Source organism: Eurosta solidaginis, chromosome 1, assembly GCF_040869045.1.
Source record: "Eurosta solidaginis isolate ZX-2024a chromosome 1, ASM4086904v1, whole genome shotgun sequence".
In the NCBI taxonomy this organism is placed as follows: Eukaryota; Metazoa; Arthropoda; class Insecta; order Diptera; family Tephritidae; genus Eurosta; species Eurosta solidaginis.
The window spans coordinates 157,433,486-157,446,322 of record NC_090319.1 but is presented as its reverse complement, the minus strand read 5'-3'; the positions used below and the strand labels follow the sequence as shown (position 1 = coordinate 157,446,322).

Below are 12,837 nucleotides of genomic sequence, written 5' to 3'. Positions count from 1 at the left end.
AGCCTCTTTGCGACATGAGCCGATGAACCCGCGATACAGCTCCTTCGTTGGGTTTCCCGGCAACAAAGTTGCTATACCGCGGGCTCACAGCGGTAAAACTCTAAGATACATGCGTACTACCACTCACACATGCCTGTGTGTATTAGTGATAACAAGCATGCATATGTGGTAGTAAACGAAGAAAATTATGTTACGAGGGAGGGGAGATATATTTAGGCCTGTGGCCTAAACAATATGTATAATTTATTAACTGTGATATGTGTCTCATATTCGGCATTCTGTGCCGTCTGGGTTAGTTCAATAATTGTAATATGATTATTACTAAAATATATTTGAATTTGTTATGCGTAAAGCCGCAAGTATGTTACAGTAGGTGTGGCATATAATGATACAATACAGTGTGTGACGTATAATGCTACACCATCCACCTTAGAAAAAAAAGTGTTATATAGTTGTTTTGTGAACAATTGTATAAGACTTTTTGTCATATTTTCAATTGTTTTGATTTTTTATTGTAGTGAAAGAGGTTGTTTGCTTTGTTTTTGATCTGTTGACCTTGCTATTTTTATTGTTATAATTATTGTTACTTTTTACATATATATATTTGTATAAGTCCATTTATTTTTTCAAAATTGTAGAGAAAGAAAAAATCTTTTAATTTTGCTTATTTTATTTATATTGTTTATTTTATTTATTTTATTAAAATTTTATACAATTGTTTTATTGCTGGATTTTAAATGTGTCGACCCATCTAAAATCCGATTGTTTTTAGAAATTATTTTTATTAATGAATCGGGTAAATTGGAATGATTATTTGCTAAAAAAAATATTTTAAATGGGTTTAAGTCTATTCTTATGGATTATTAGTTCCTTATCCCTATTGTTCTTATTACCAGACTCCTGTCTATATGGTATTAAAGTAAAATTGTTATTTTCGTCGATTTTCTTTACTTTATACCGTCCTTTATATCTATGGTCTAGCTTATGGTTATCTTCTTCTTTTACTAATACTAAATCTCCTAATTTTATTTCCTTACTGGTGCCACTTTTATCGTAATTAATTTTTTGTTTTTCCTTGGCTTCTTTTACCAATTTTCTAGCTCTTTGTTGTGCTATTTGAAGTCTATATTTAATTTCCTTATCGTATGCCTCGTGATTATATACTGGGCTTATTTTATTCTCATTTAAGAAGTCGTACATGGGGGGGTTTTTCGCAAATATAAGCTCATAAGGGCAATAGTTATGTACGGTCGATGGGGTCGTGTTGTAGCAGTACGCGAAATATTTTAGGTATTCATCCCAATCATCTTTGTCACTGGATATATATGAACGTACATATTCATTAAACGTTCTATGACTACGTTCTACAGTTCCCAAAGTTTGATGATGGTATGGTGTTGAGTTTTTGTGTTCAACTTTTAGCAATTTGCACAGTTCTTCGAATAATTTATTTTTGTATTCGGATCCCATATCTGTTAGGATTGTTTTCATGGGACCATAAATCAAAATGAAATGCTCGAATATAGCTTTGGCAACTATTAGCGCATGTTTGCTGGGGACTGGGATTGCTACCAAGTATTTTGTGAGATCGCATATAATGGTAACTGCGTATTCGTTTCCGTTTATTGACCTTGGCAATGGTCCGACCGTATCGATCTGTATTATATCGAAGGCTCTCGGAGGTGTCTCCGTTATTGTCATTGGCTCTTTTATATGCTTATTTATTTTATTCTTATTGCAGTGGATGCAGTTATTTACGTATTTCTTTATTTCACCTCGCATATTTTTCCAGCTATAGTTTTGTTTGATTTTCTTTATCATGCGATTTATTCCTGGGTGGCCACCACTAATAGGATCGTCATGATATTTCTGCAGAATTTCTCTAATTTTCCTGGGACTAGTCACGTACACAACCTCTGGGGTTAGTGCAATTGTTAATTTCTTGAGAACCCTATTTCCTAATTCAATAAATTTGCCTACTCGAGTATAATTATCCTTAAACAATTTGTCCCCTAAGGACAACTGTATCTTTTCAAGTCCTAAATTGGCGGCTTCTTTTTCGAGCCTGATAAAGAATTGTCCTAAGTCAATTTTATCATCTACAATTAGGTTGCTTGTATTTATGGTGCTACAAATTTTCTTTCTTTTTTGAAATATAATTTCGGGGGATTGAAAACGAGCCTGACATGTCTTTTTACTTCAAATTTATTTAGCGCTTCATATATATTGGGGTTCTCAGTGTGACTTTCTTGAATTTTAGCATTATTTGGTATATTTTTAGCTGTTGATCTAGTTGTGACTTTCATTATTTTGCATGCTTCCACTGACATTTCTTTTAAATTCGTTATGTTAATGCGAGACAATGCGTCCGCGATGTGATTTTCTTTTCCAGCAATGTACTCCACTTCGAAATCGTATTCTTCTAAATCGAGTCTTACTCGTGTTAACTTAGATGAAGGGTTCTTCATCGAAAAAAGGTAAGTTAAAGGGCGGTGGTCGGTTTTGATTTTGAATTTTCTACCATAGACGTATGGTCTGAAGAATGTTATGGCCCAATGGATTGCTGCTAGCTCTTTTTCTATTGTAGCTTTGTTTGTTTCACCTTTTGTAAAGGATCTAGAGGCGTAAGCGATTGGTAACAGTTTGCCATCATGTTCCTGGCTAATGACTGCTCCGCAAGCATACCCACTAGCGTCTGTTGTTATGCAGAATTCTTTATTGAAGTCGGGGTATTGCAAAAGTTTTGGGCTGATTAATGCTTCCTTTAAATATACAAACGCTTTTTGACATTCTTCTGTCCAGTCGAAGGAAACATTCTTTTTGCAAAGCCTAGTTAATTTTCTTGCGTATTCTGCGAAATTCGGTACAAATCTTCTGTAAAAATTGCAGAACGCTACGAATCTTTTAACTTCATCTGCTGTTTTTGGTGTTGGGTAATTTTGAACTATCTCAAATTTGCTTGGGTCGGGTAGTATTCCCTCGCTTGTGCATTTATGTCCTAGATAAGTTACCTCTTCGCTGAAAAATAGGCATTTGTCTGGATGTAATTTTAAGTTGTATTTCCTACAAGTATCAAAAACATCTCTTAAGTTTTTCAGCATGTGTTTTTCTGAACACCCTAGTACAACTAAATCATCCATATATAGAAAGGCTTGGGATGGTTTGAGGCCTGCAAATGCCAGTGTTATCATTCTTTGGAATGAGTTTGGTGCTACTTTTAATCCATAGGGTAGTCTTTTAAATCTATATGTACCATTGTCTGCTGTGAACGAGGTTATATCTCTAGAATCTTGGTGTAATTCTATTTGGTGAAAACCTGACATAAGGTCAAGGCATGAAAAATATTTTGCTCTTCCAAGTTGGTCTAAAATATCATCAATTCTTGGAAGTGGAAATTTATCCGCTGCTAGTTTTTTGTTTACTTGTCTGTAGTCTACTACCAGTCTCCATCTTTTTTCAGTATTACCTGGTAGTGATTTTTTAGGTACCAGTAAAATGGGGCTGTTATACTCTGATATTGAGGGTTCTATAATGTCATCTTCGATCAGTTTATTAACCTGTTTGCTTATTTCTCCTTTTTGAGTTTCGGGAAATCTATAGTTTTTTATGTATACTGGTGTGTCATCTTTCATGTGTAATTTTTGCTTATAAAAATTATTAGACGAGATTGGTTCTGTTTCTAGTGCAAATATGTCTATAAATTCTGTGCATAATGAGGTTAATTCTGAATTGAGAAATTTTGGGAAATTTTTAGTTAATCTTTTTAATTTTTCTGTGTCATTACTTTGTTTATTGCGTGTGTTTGTTTTAATTAAATTGTAGTCATCTAAATTTTCAGTATGTATTTTGTAATTTTGAATAGTTGTGTTTTTGTGTGTGGTGTTTATAATTCTGACAAAAGTTTGTTCTTTATTTGTGATTGTGTTTGCTATGAAAATTCCTTCAGATAATTGTTGATGGGGTATGAAGATGGTTTTATTATCAGAGTTTACTGTTACTTATCTAATGACTTCAGATCTAGCAGGGATCGTAATTGTGTTGGCAGACAGATAATTTGTTAGGTACATTGTGATTGTTTGAGGAAAATCATATGGTCTTAGGATTAGTTTATCCTCATTTTTGCCATAATCTAGAATACAATTATATTTCTTTATAAAGTCCAAACCTATTATACCATCACACGGTATTGGAAAATCGTCTTCTACGACATGAAATTTATGATAAATTAGAAGGTCATCGCCTTTTAAATCGGCTTTAATTGTGCCTAATGTACTGGTTGTACCCTGACCGATGCCCTTTAAGTCTGTTATTTGTTCTGTATTAATTTTTGTATGATTCAGTACTTGATTCTTTTTAATTATGGAGGTATCTGCTCCTGTGTCTACTAAAAAATTTGAAAATGAGTTATTTAATGAAGTTCTTGTAGATATGTAACTATTTAAGTGTAGATTTAGTACATATATTTTACTATCTACTGATTTTGAAGTGGAGTTTCTTGGTTTTCCTGCTGGGTACAATTTCGAACATTACGAGTCTGGTTGTATTGTCTATTGACGCTTTGAGTTTGTGCTCCTCTTTGAGCATTATTATTTGTTACTGTGTTGTTATTGTATCTCGGTTGTGGTCTAAATCTTCTACATCGGTAGTTCCCATAGTTGTTACTTCGGTAACCTCCACGGAAATTACTTCGATATTGATTTTGTAGACGAATGTTTAAAATTGTATTCGAGCTGCCTGTGATTTCTGTGCAGCTGTTTGTGAATTTTGAGATTGCGTCGTTCATTGTTGTGAACATTCCTGCTTGCATTATCATTTTCACTTTGTCATTGGAGCAGTTCTTACACATAGCTTTTACTGCTGCTTGGGTAGCATATCTCGTTGCTAGCTCTGGGTTTAATCCGTCCGAGATATAGGCTCCCTCCAATGACCTAGTTATCTTCTCTATCTCTTCAGTGTATTGATTTGCAGTTTTGCTACGCTGTTGGATATTCAGGAGTTTTGCTGTCAAAACTTCTACTGATTCGCCTTTGATTGCGGTTTTTAGTCTTAGTTTTATTTGTGAGATTGTATTCTCGTTACTTATGAAGTTCCTTTCCGTGCCATTTAACTTTGTCTTTATCATGGTTATAGCTAAAGCTTCATGGGTATCCTTGATTTGGTCTAAAATATCAAGAGCATCTAAGAAACTGTGTAAATTTTCAGGCTTGCCATCAAACTCTGGCAGCACTGATGAGGCAGTTTTGATAAACTCTACTACCGTTTGTGCCATTGTGACGTTTATGAGTGGGTTATTCAGTGGTTTATGATCTTCCACTGATGGGGTTTGGCTAAATGATGGTGAAGGGGTACGGTTTCTTGAAGGTTCAGTTAGAACGGTATTAAAATCAATTTGGAAACTTTCTTCTATAGTAGTTGGTATAGAGATTTCGATGTTATATCTTGCTAATGAAGATACTAATTTATCCCGTACTGTTGAGAAAATTTGTTGAGCCTCTTTTTGGTGGTCGGCAGTAAGTATGTGATTTACTTTACTAATCAATTCTTTTATAACATTTAAGGCTTCTAAAATTATGTTTAAATGTTTTGCTATCGTTTCTGTTTTTATGGTAGTACTTTGGTTTATGCACCTGTATGATTTATCTGCTTTTAATTTTTCTCCTGATATCGCTTCTAAGATTTGTTCCCATTTGTTCATTTCTATCTTGGCGGGAAATGGAAATTCTAAATTTGAAGGGTTTTGATAAGGGTGACCTAATCGTTCCAATTTACTAAGAAAATATTTATGCTCATTTTTTATTTTTTATTTCTCAATTCTTAAATTTTTTCTTTCAATTTTATTCTATCCTCCTTATTGGTAGTGATATTAAGTAGTTTAAAGGTTTCAGCTATTTCCTTCTTTTTTTTAAATTGTTTACCTCCCCGTTTTCTTTTTCTTATTATTGTCGGGGAAGGTATTATAGGAATTGTTTCCTTCTTATAAAGATTGTTCCGTCTCCGATATTCCTCTATTGTAATCGGAGTTGGACCTTGTTTAGTTGTTTTATTTATTTTAATTTCTTCTGCTAATTTTATAAATTCCCTAATGGTGTCTTCGCACTTCTTAAAGACTTTGTGAAAATCTTCCTCAGTTTTTATTTCTTGCATAACTAAAGGAGATAGCTGAGCCTTTGTTTTTCAAATTGAATAGTACAGATGTTCTATTTAAAAGATATTTGTTCAATGTTTAAAAAAAATTGGAACTAATTTTATTTCCTACTTAAAGAAGAGAAAAAAAAAGATCCTAAGCAAAAACTTTCGTTTCGTTTCATCGGTCTGGATGTAGTTTGCCGTTAAATTGGTGTTGCTGAAGATTTCCAACATTTATTCCACCTCTTTTGCTTATATTTGATCCGTCATTTTTATTCCAGCTTGCTTACGTTTTTATTTGATCCGTTCTCCTTATTGCCTTTTTATTCCACTTCGCTTATGCGTTTACTTGATCAGTCATCCTTCGATTCTGATTTGCTCCAATTTTCATAACTGATGATTTTGGTTTTAATTTGTTCAGCTCCTGATGATGTTAGCAAAAAATTTTTTGAATCTTCTTTGTAGCGTAAAATATCTTCTTTCTTTGTATCTTGTTACGTTCAGGACTACTTTAGTTTGGCAGGATCTTTAGTCCTTTCTTTTCAAATTCTTGGCAGTTAGTGAGCTGTTTGTGAGATGGCAGGATCTCTGTCCAGGCAAGATCTAGCGAATTTTGCTTATGAGCAAATTTTCAGCTAAGTTAAGATCAAGCTGGCAGGATCTTCTCCAGTCAGAACGTTTTAGCAGTTGTGCTGATTTTTGTTCTGAGCTGGTAGGATCTCCATGAAATATTCGTAATTGAAAGACGTTGCACGTTTGATTGTGCGACATTAAGTCTCCACTTTATTGAATAAATTATTGTCTTTTATACTAATTTACTTAACCTATACATTCATAAATATCTTAATACTAATAACTAAAAATAAGTACATAGGAAATGGATTATGCATACATGTACGTTTGTATACAGTCTTTGTATACATGTAGTTTTGTATGCATAACTCCATACATGTAGTTTTGTACAATTTGCAGCGTCAGCAGATCAGTGTGAATATTTTAGTATTTTCCCACAATTAGTTGAATGTTTGTATGTATATTACAATGGGTTGTGTGTTTATATGTATAATTTATTAACTGTGATATGTGTCTCATATTCGGCATTCCGTGCCGTCTGGGTTAGTTTAATAATTGTAATATGATTATTACTAAAATATGTTTGAATTTGTTATGCGTAAAGCTACAAGTATGTTACAGTAGGTGTAGCATATAATGATACAATACAGTGTGTGACGTATAATGCTACACACGGTTATACCAGACACCCGGACTTGGCATGGCGTAGTCCAGGGTTATTTTTTATAAGCGCGGCCGAAGGCCGCCTATGCAGAAAGGTGTTCTACGCAGAATTACTGTGCATGGCGCAGCCGGTGTTGGATCGGCTAACATAACAATAAACATAAGAGTTATAAGGTAATATCAGCTCGTTCACGAATGCAAAAAAGAGCTTTTTAAAATTTTTTGTAAATAAAGACTAGAAAAGTTAATGATATATATACATCAGATGAAAGGTACTTTTATAAGTTATTTTTCGAATTTGTAATTTTCCATCCACTAGTTTCGGAGATATTTTGATTTGAAAAATTCATAATTTCGCCTTTTGAATGCAAAAAAGAGATTTTTCAAATTTTTGGTAAATAAAGACTAGAAAAGTTAAAGATATATATACATCAGATGAAAGGTATTTTTTCAAGTTATTTTTCGATTTTTTTATTTTTGAAATCCATCCACTAGTTTCGGAGATATTTATATTTGAAAAATTCATAATTTCGCCTTTTGAATTGGAATTACCACCAAACCTTTCATTTGCACCAAAAAAGAAATATACCGCTGGAATCAGCATAAAAATCTCTATAAAGATCGATTTTTTTTTTGACAAATGTATGTATTCTGCACTTGTTCAAATTAAATACATTAATTTCAAGTTATTCAGAGAATTACAAAAACAAAATACATTGATAGTGTATGTTTGTTTGCATTTATGTCGACGTGCCACCACCTTATAATCATGCCTATCATGGCATACGTCGGATGGGTTGCGGCGGGAGTTAACTCGACCCACACTCGATTCACTTTCTTGCTAAAATGCTATCATTGAACCCGACGGATGCACTGCATTACAATCCGTAAACTGTATTATCAACATAATCAGCTGTGCAATAATTTCAAAACACAAATAAATATTTGTTCAATGTGTAATATGGATTCAATAGACTTTTATTTAGATTTCTATGAAAACACAAATAAGAATGCAAGACGAACCCGGAAGCAAGTAAGAGATAAAGCTGTTGAGGTACTCCGGTTACCTGATCATGTGTAAGTTCATGGAGAATATATATTTAGAACAGTTGACGTTGTCAATTTATGTGTACTCCTTTGATTTGTTAAACAGTTCCGGCTCAATAAGTTAGCCTTTCAATATGTTCTGGATATATTAAAGCGGGAAATGCCTCCCGCTCGCAACTCATGGTCAATATCACCAGAGCTTAAACTAGAATCCTGTCTAAAATTTTTTGCTATCAAAATGGTAGTGGACAAAATTTTAATATTGGAATGCCGCAATCCACAGTTTCCACAGCACTGTCCGACGTTCTTAATATTTTAGAAGCAACACTATGCCCTGGATGGATAAGCCTGACAATGACGGAGACAGAAAAGCTTGAAGCCAAAAGGTATTTTTTTTGAAAAAAAAGAATTCCTGGTATAGTTATGTGTGTAAATGGCATCCATATAAAAATTTTAAAACCTGCTGGGGACAATGCACACCTTTATTATAATAGGAAAGGATATTACAGTATTAATGCCATGATTGTAAGTTAATTTCCACAATATAATTTACTAAGAAAATAATTTCCTTTCTTAAGATATGTGACCATAAGTTACGAATAAGATATGTGAATAGCAAATATGCAGATGCTAGTCACGATTCCTTTATTTGGGAAAATAGCGATGCTTCAACATATTTCCTAGCCTTGTACGAAAATGGAGACAGAAGCACCAGATTGTTGGGTATGCATTTAAGAAAAAAAATTAACCATACATTTGTAATTTTGATTTACTTAATCTTGCCCTAGGTGACTCTGGATACCCACTTTTACCCTGGCTGATAACACCCTTTCGAAATGCTGGAGCTAATACACCCCAAAGCCGATTCAATAAAAGTCATAGCTCGGATCGCAATATTGTTGAACGCACTATAGGTGTCTGGAAGAATTGGTGTCGATGCCTGCTTTCCTCTCGCCAACTCCATTATTCTCCAGAAAAAGTGGCTCAAATTGAAAACTTTGCGGCGGCACTTCATAACATTCGGATCCATTACAATATTTCAGAGGAATATTTAGACGGGGTTTATGAAAACGATGATTATGAAATAGGTGAACCTGTACAACACCAAAGATATACAAATGAAGCAAAGCAAATTCGCACTAAAATGTTACAGTGAAAGAAATTTTATTTTCTCTAAACATATGTATATATTTGTTAAAATTAAATAAAAAATCCTTCCTGGCAAATGTTGCACTTTAAAAACTAAAGCTAAAAAAATTTAATTATTCACAAAGGTACTTAGTTTCGTTTAGATTTAAATACTCATACTTATATATACATTTAACATATGTATATATTTGTTAAAATTAAAAAAAAAGCCTTCCTGGCAAATGTTGCTTTTTAAAAACTAAAGCTAAAAAAAATTAATTATTCACAAAGGTACTTAGTTTCGTTTAGATTTAAATACTCATACTTATGTATACATTTAAAATATGTATATATTTGTTAAAATTAAATAAAAAAGCCTTCCTGGCAAATGTTGCACTTTAAATACTAAAGCTAAAAAAAATCACTAATTCAGTCAGATTTAAATACTTATACTTATTTTTTGATGCCAGTTGTTTGTTGATCCCTCCTAACTCAATACTTAAAAGTTCTTTTTTTACCCTCAATTTTTCAACAGCATTCGTCTCCATATCGATATTGTGCCTTTTTGTCTCTTCAAGAAAAGCTTCATTATTTTTTTCTGGTAATGACCCAGCCTTTCTACCGATCTAGTCAGTCGTTTTATATCATCTTTAACATTTCTAAAATGCAGTTCTTGCGCACCAACACCTTCGCTAATTTTTGAATATAAGTTCTCCTGCACACCTATTTGCTTTTCTAATAAATCAAATTGCTCTGGTCTCTTTTTTTTGCGTGCATTGCAAATATTTCACTGATTTTCTACATTTTCATTTCCTAAGAAGTCATGGTCCATGGCATCTCGTGAAGTAGATAGATTGCTACCCTCACGAGTTCTCTTCGATATAGATGGAGTAATGTCATAAAACGTCAGCTCTAAATTTATTGGAGTGGTATTCTCAGTTATTTTCTTCTGAGTAACTCCAAACTGCTTTGCATTTCTAATGCCACCGACACAGTCATTTAGACATACTAAATCAGCAACATCTTCTTCCAAACTAGTTAGGGGTTGTTGCCTATTTTCTCCCCCACCAGTTGCTTGCATTTCTCTTTTGTTGTGTGCCAACTTTTTCTTAACTGCAGGCTTAAAGTCTGACCAAACCTAAAATTAATACGTAATTAAGTATATTTTCAATCAACTATTGAACCATCTACAAACTTTTTCCATTTTGCAATGGTTTTCGATGGAGGTCCTAGAGAGTTGAGATCATCACGCTCGCCTTCCCAAAATTGTTCTACCTCGTTTGGAGCATTTCTTGTAAAATTTTTGGCTATATCGGGATGCTCCTTCATTTTATATACCAAGCATTTAAACTGGTCCCTGCTGGTTGTGCGTTTCCTAAAAAAAATGGAATTTTTAATATATATTACTCAAAAAAGATATATAACAATATTTTCCCTTAAATTTTATTGCTCTCCATCTTTATTTTAATAAGATCCTCAACACAATTAACTACGGATAAAAAAAGAGTTAATTTGTTTGAAACGCGGATCGAATGCGTGATCGGTGTTGCCATTTATTTAATCGATCCGCGCACTACATTATCGATCCGCACCCTGCTTTATCATGCGTTTATTATGATACCGAATACCGTCGGATCGAGTATAACTCCCTCCGCAACCATCCGGCGGATACCATGATAGGCATGAATGTTCTACCAAGATAAAAAGACATTGTTGCGGAGATGGCAACACTATTCACAACCTTCATATGTTTTCGTTTGTTTAATTGCAGCAACGAAAAAGCGACAATAGTACCGACGGGTTTTCCGCGAATAACTTTTAAACGAGATAAAAAATTTGGACATCGATCAAGTACATTGATTTGTTCCTGATGATGGTTTCAGATTGAAACCGAAATATCGACCAATTATATAAATTATAATACCACAAAATACATGGTGATTTATTTATCCTTGCGGCCTTGAGCTCAATAATTAACCAGAAAGTTAAGATAAACTTATAAGGCTATTAACAAAACCCAAAAACGAGATAAAAAATATAATTTCTGACTTCGGATTCTAAATCTTGACGAAAATACGCGCCTTTTGATACCGTTATAGACATGTGCGACCCGAATTCTAAGTGCAGGACTTAAGTTGAAGTTTAACTAAATTTGGAAATTAAAAAGCTTATACCGGTCTAATTTTTTTTAAGTGCGAAATAAAATTACATTATTCCACTTTTATAACCCAACGTTTCGATAATAACTTTTTAGCATCATCGGGGGTATGTGTTTATTTGTTAAATCTGTTACAAACAACAAAATACAAAAAATGTTAAATTACATACAAAATATATTGAGTTTGATAAATCCGTACGAAAAATCAACTAAAAACAGATAATAATACATAAAAACCAACTTACAATATTGCATTCTGCCGAGGATTTTTCCTCTTTTAAATTATTTAAAACTATTGTTTTTGTTGAAAAGTAACCGGTTCAGGATTACAACACGAATAGATCGTACCTTTAAATGCAACTCTACATCTTATTACTCCTTTGGTGTATTGTATTTCTTATTCACAATATTCTTTTAGTCTTTCAATAAACTCAAAATTAGTAAACCGTGTTTTATTAATTACGCTCCAAGGACCTATCCCCAACATTGGTTATGGGCGCAGGACACGGTCCGCGAAAGTAATTAAGACGTGTATAAATAAATTAAAACGGGTGTGTCGCGTTTTAAAGAAAGATATACGCAAAAATGAACTCGCTATATCAAATTAAGAAACTCGATGAAAAGAATTTTGACTCATGGCGGGTGCAAATGAAAAGTGTCCTAATACATGCTGGAAATTGGCACATAGTGAGTGAAAAAGTTGTAAAGCATGAAAATCATGCATCCGAGTGGGAGATGAGAAGGCTTTAGTCCCAATTACTCTTAGTGTAAAAGCGTCGCAACTCAACCACATAAAGCAATGCAAAACATCAACTGAAGCGTGGAAGGCTCTAGAAAACTTGCATCAGCCAAATGGACCTGTACACAAGGTGTCGTAATATAAGAAGCTTCTCGGTATGAAGCTAAGTGACAGCGAAAATATGTCTAAATATTTAAATGACTTTACTTGGATGTAGAAAAATTAACCGAAGTCGGAATTGAAATTAAAGACGAATTAGTTACAATAATTCTACTGTCAAGTCTACCAAAGCAGTACGAACATTTTGTTGTTGCGATGGAGACAAGAGACACGTTGCCGACATTGACGAATTTGAAGGTCGAACTTCTAGAAGAGTTCGAGCGAAAGAAACAGACAAAACGCG

The 12,837-nt window shown here is 33.6% G+C and overlaps 1 pseudogene; it reads left to right on the top strand.

Moving 5' to 3' along the window:
• The window catches only part of LOC137236895 (choline/ethanolaminephosphotransferase 1 pseudogene), a 48,428-nt pseudogene that overhangs the window by 11,603 nt on the left and 23,988 nt on the right, over nt 1-12,837 (top strand).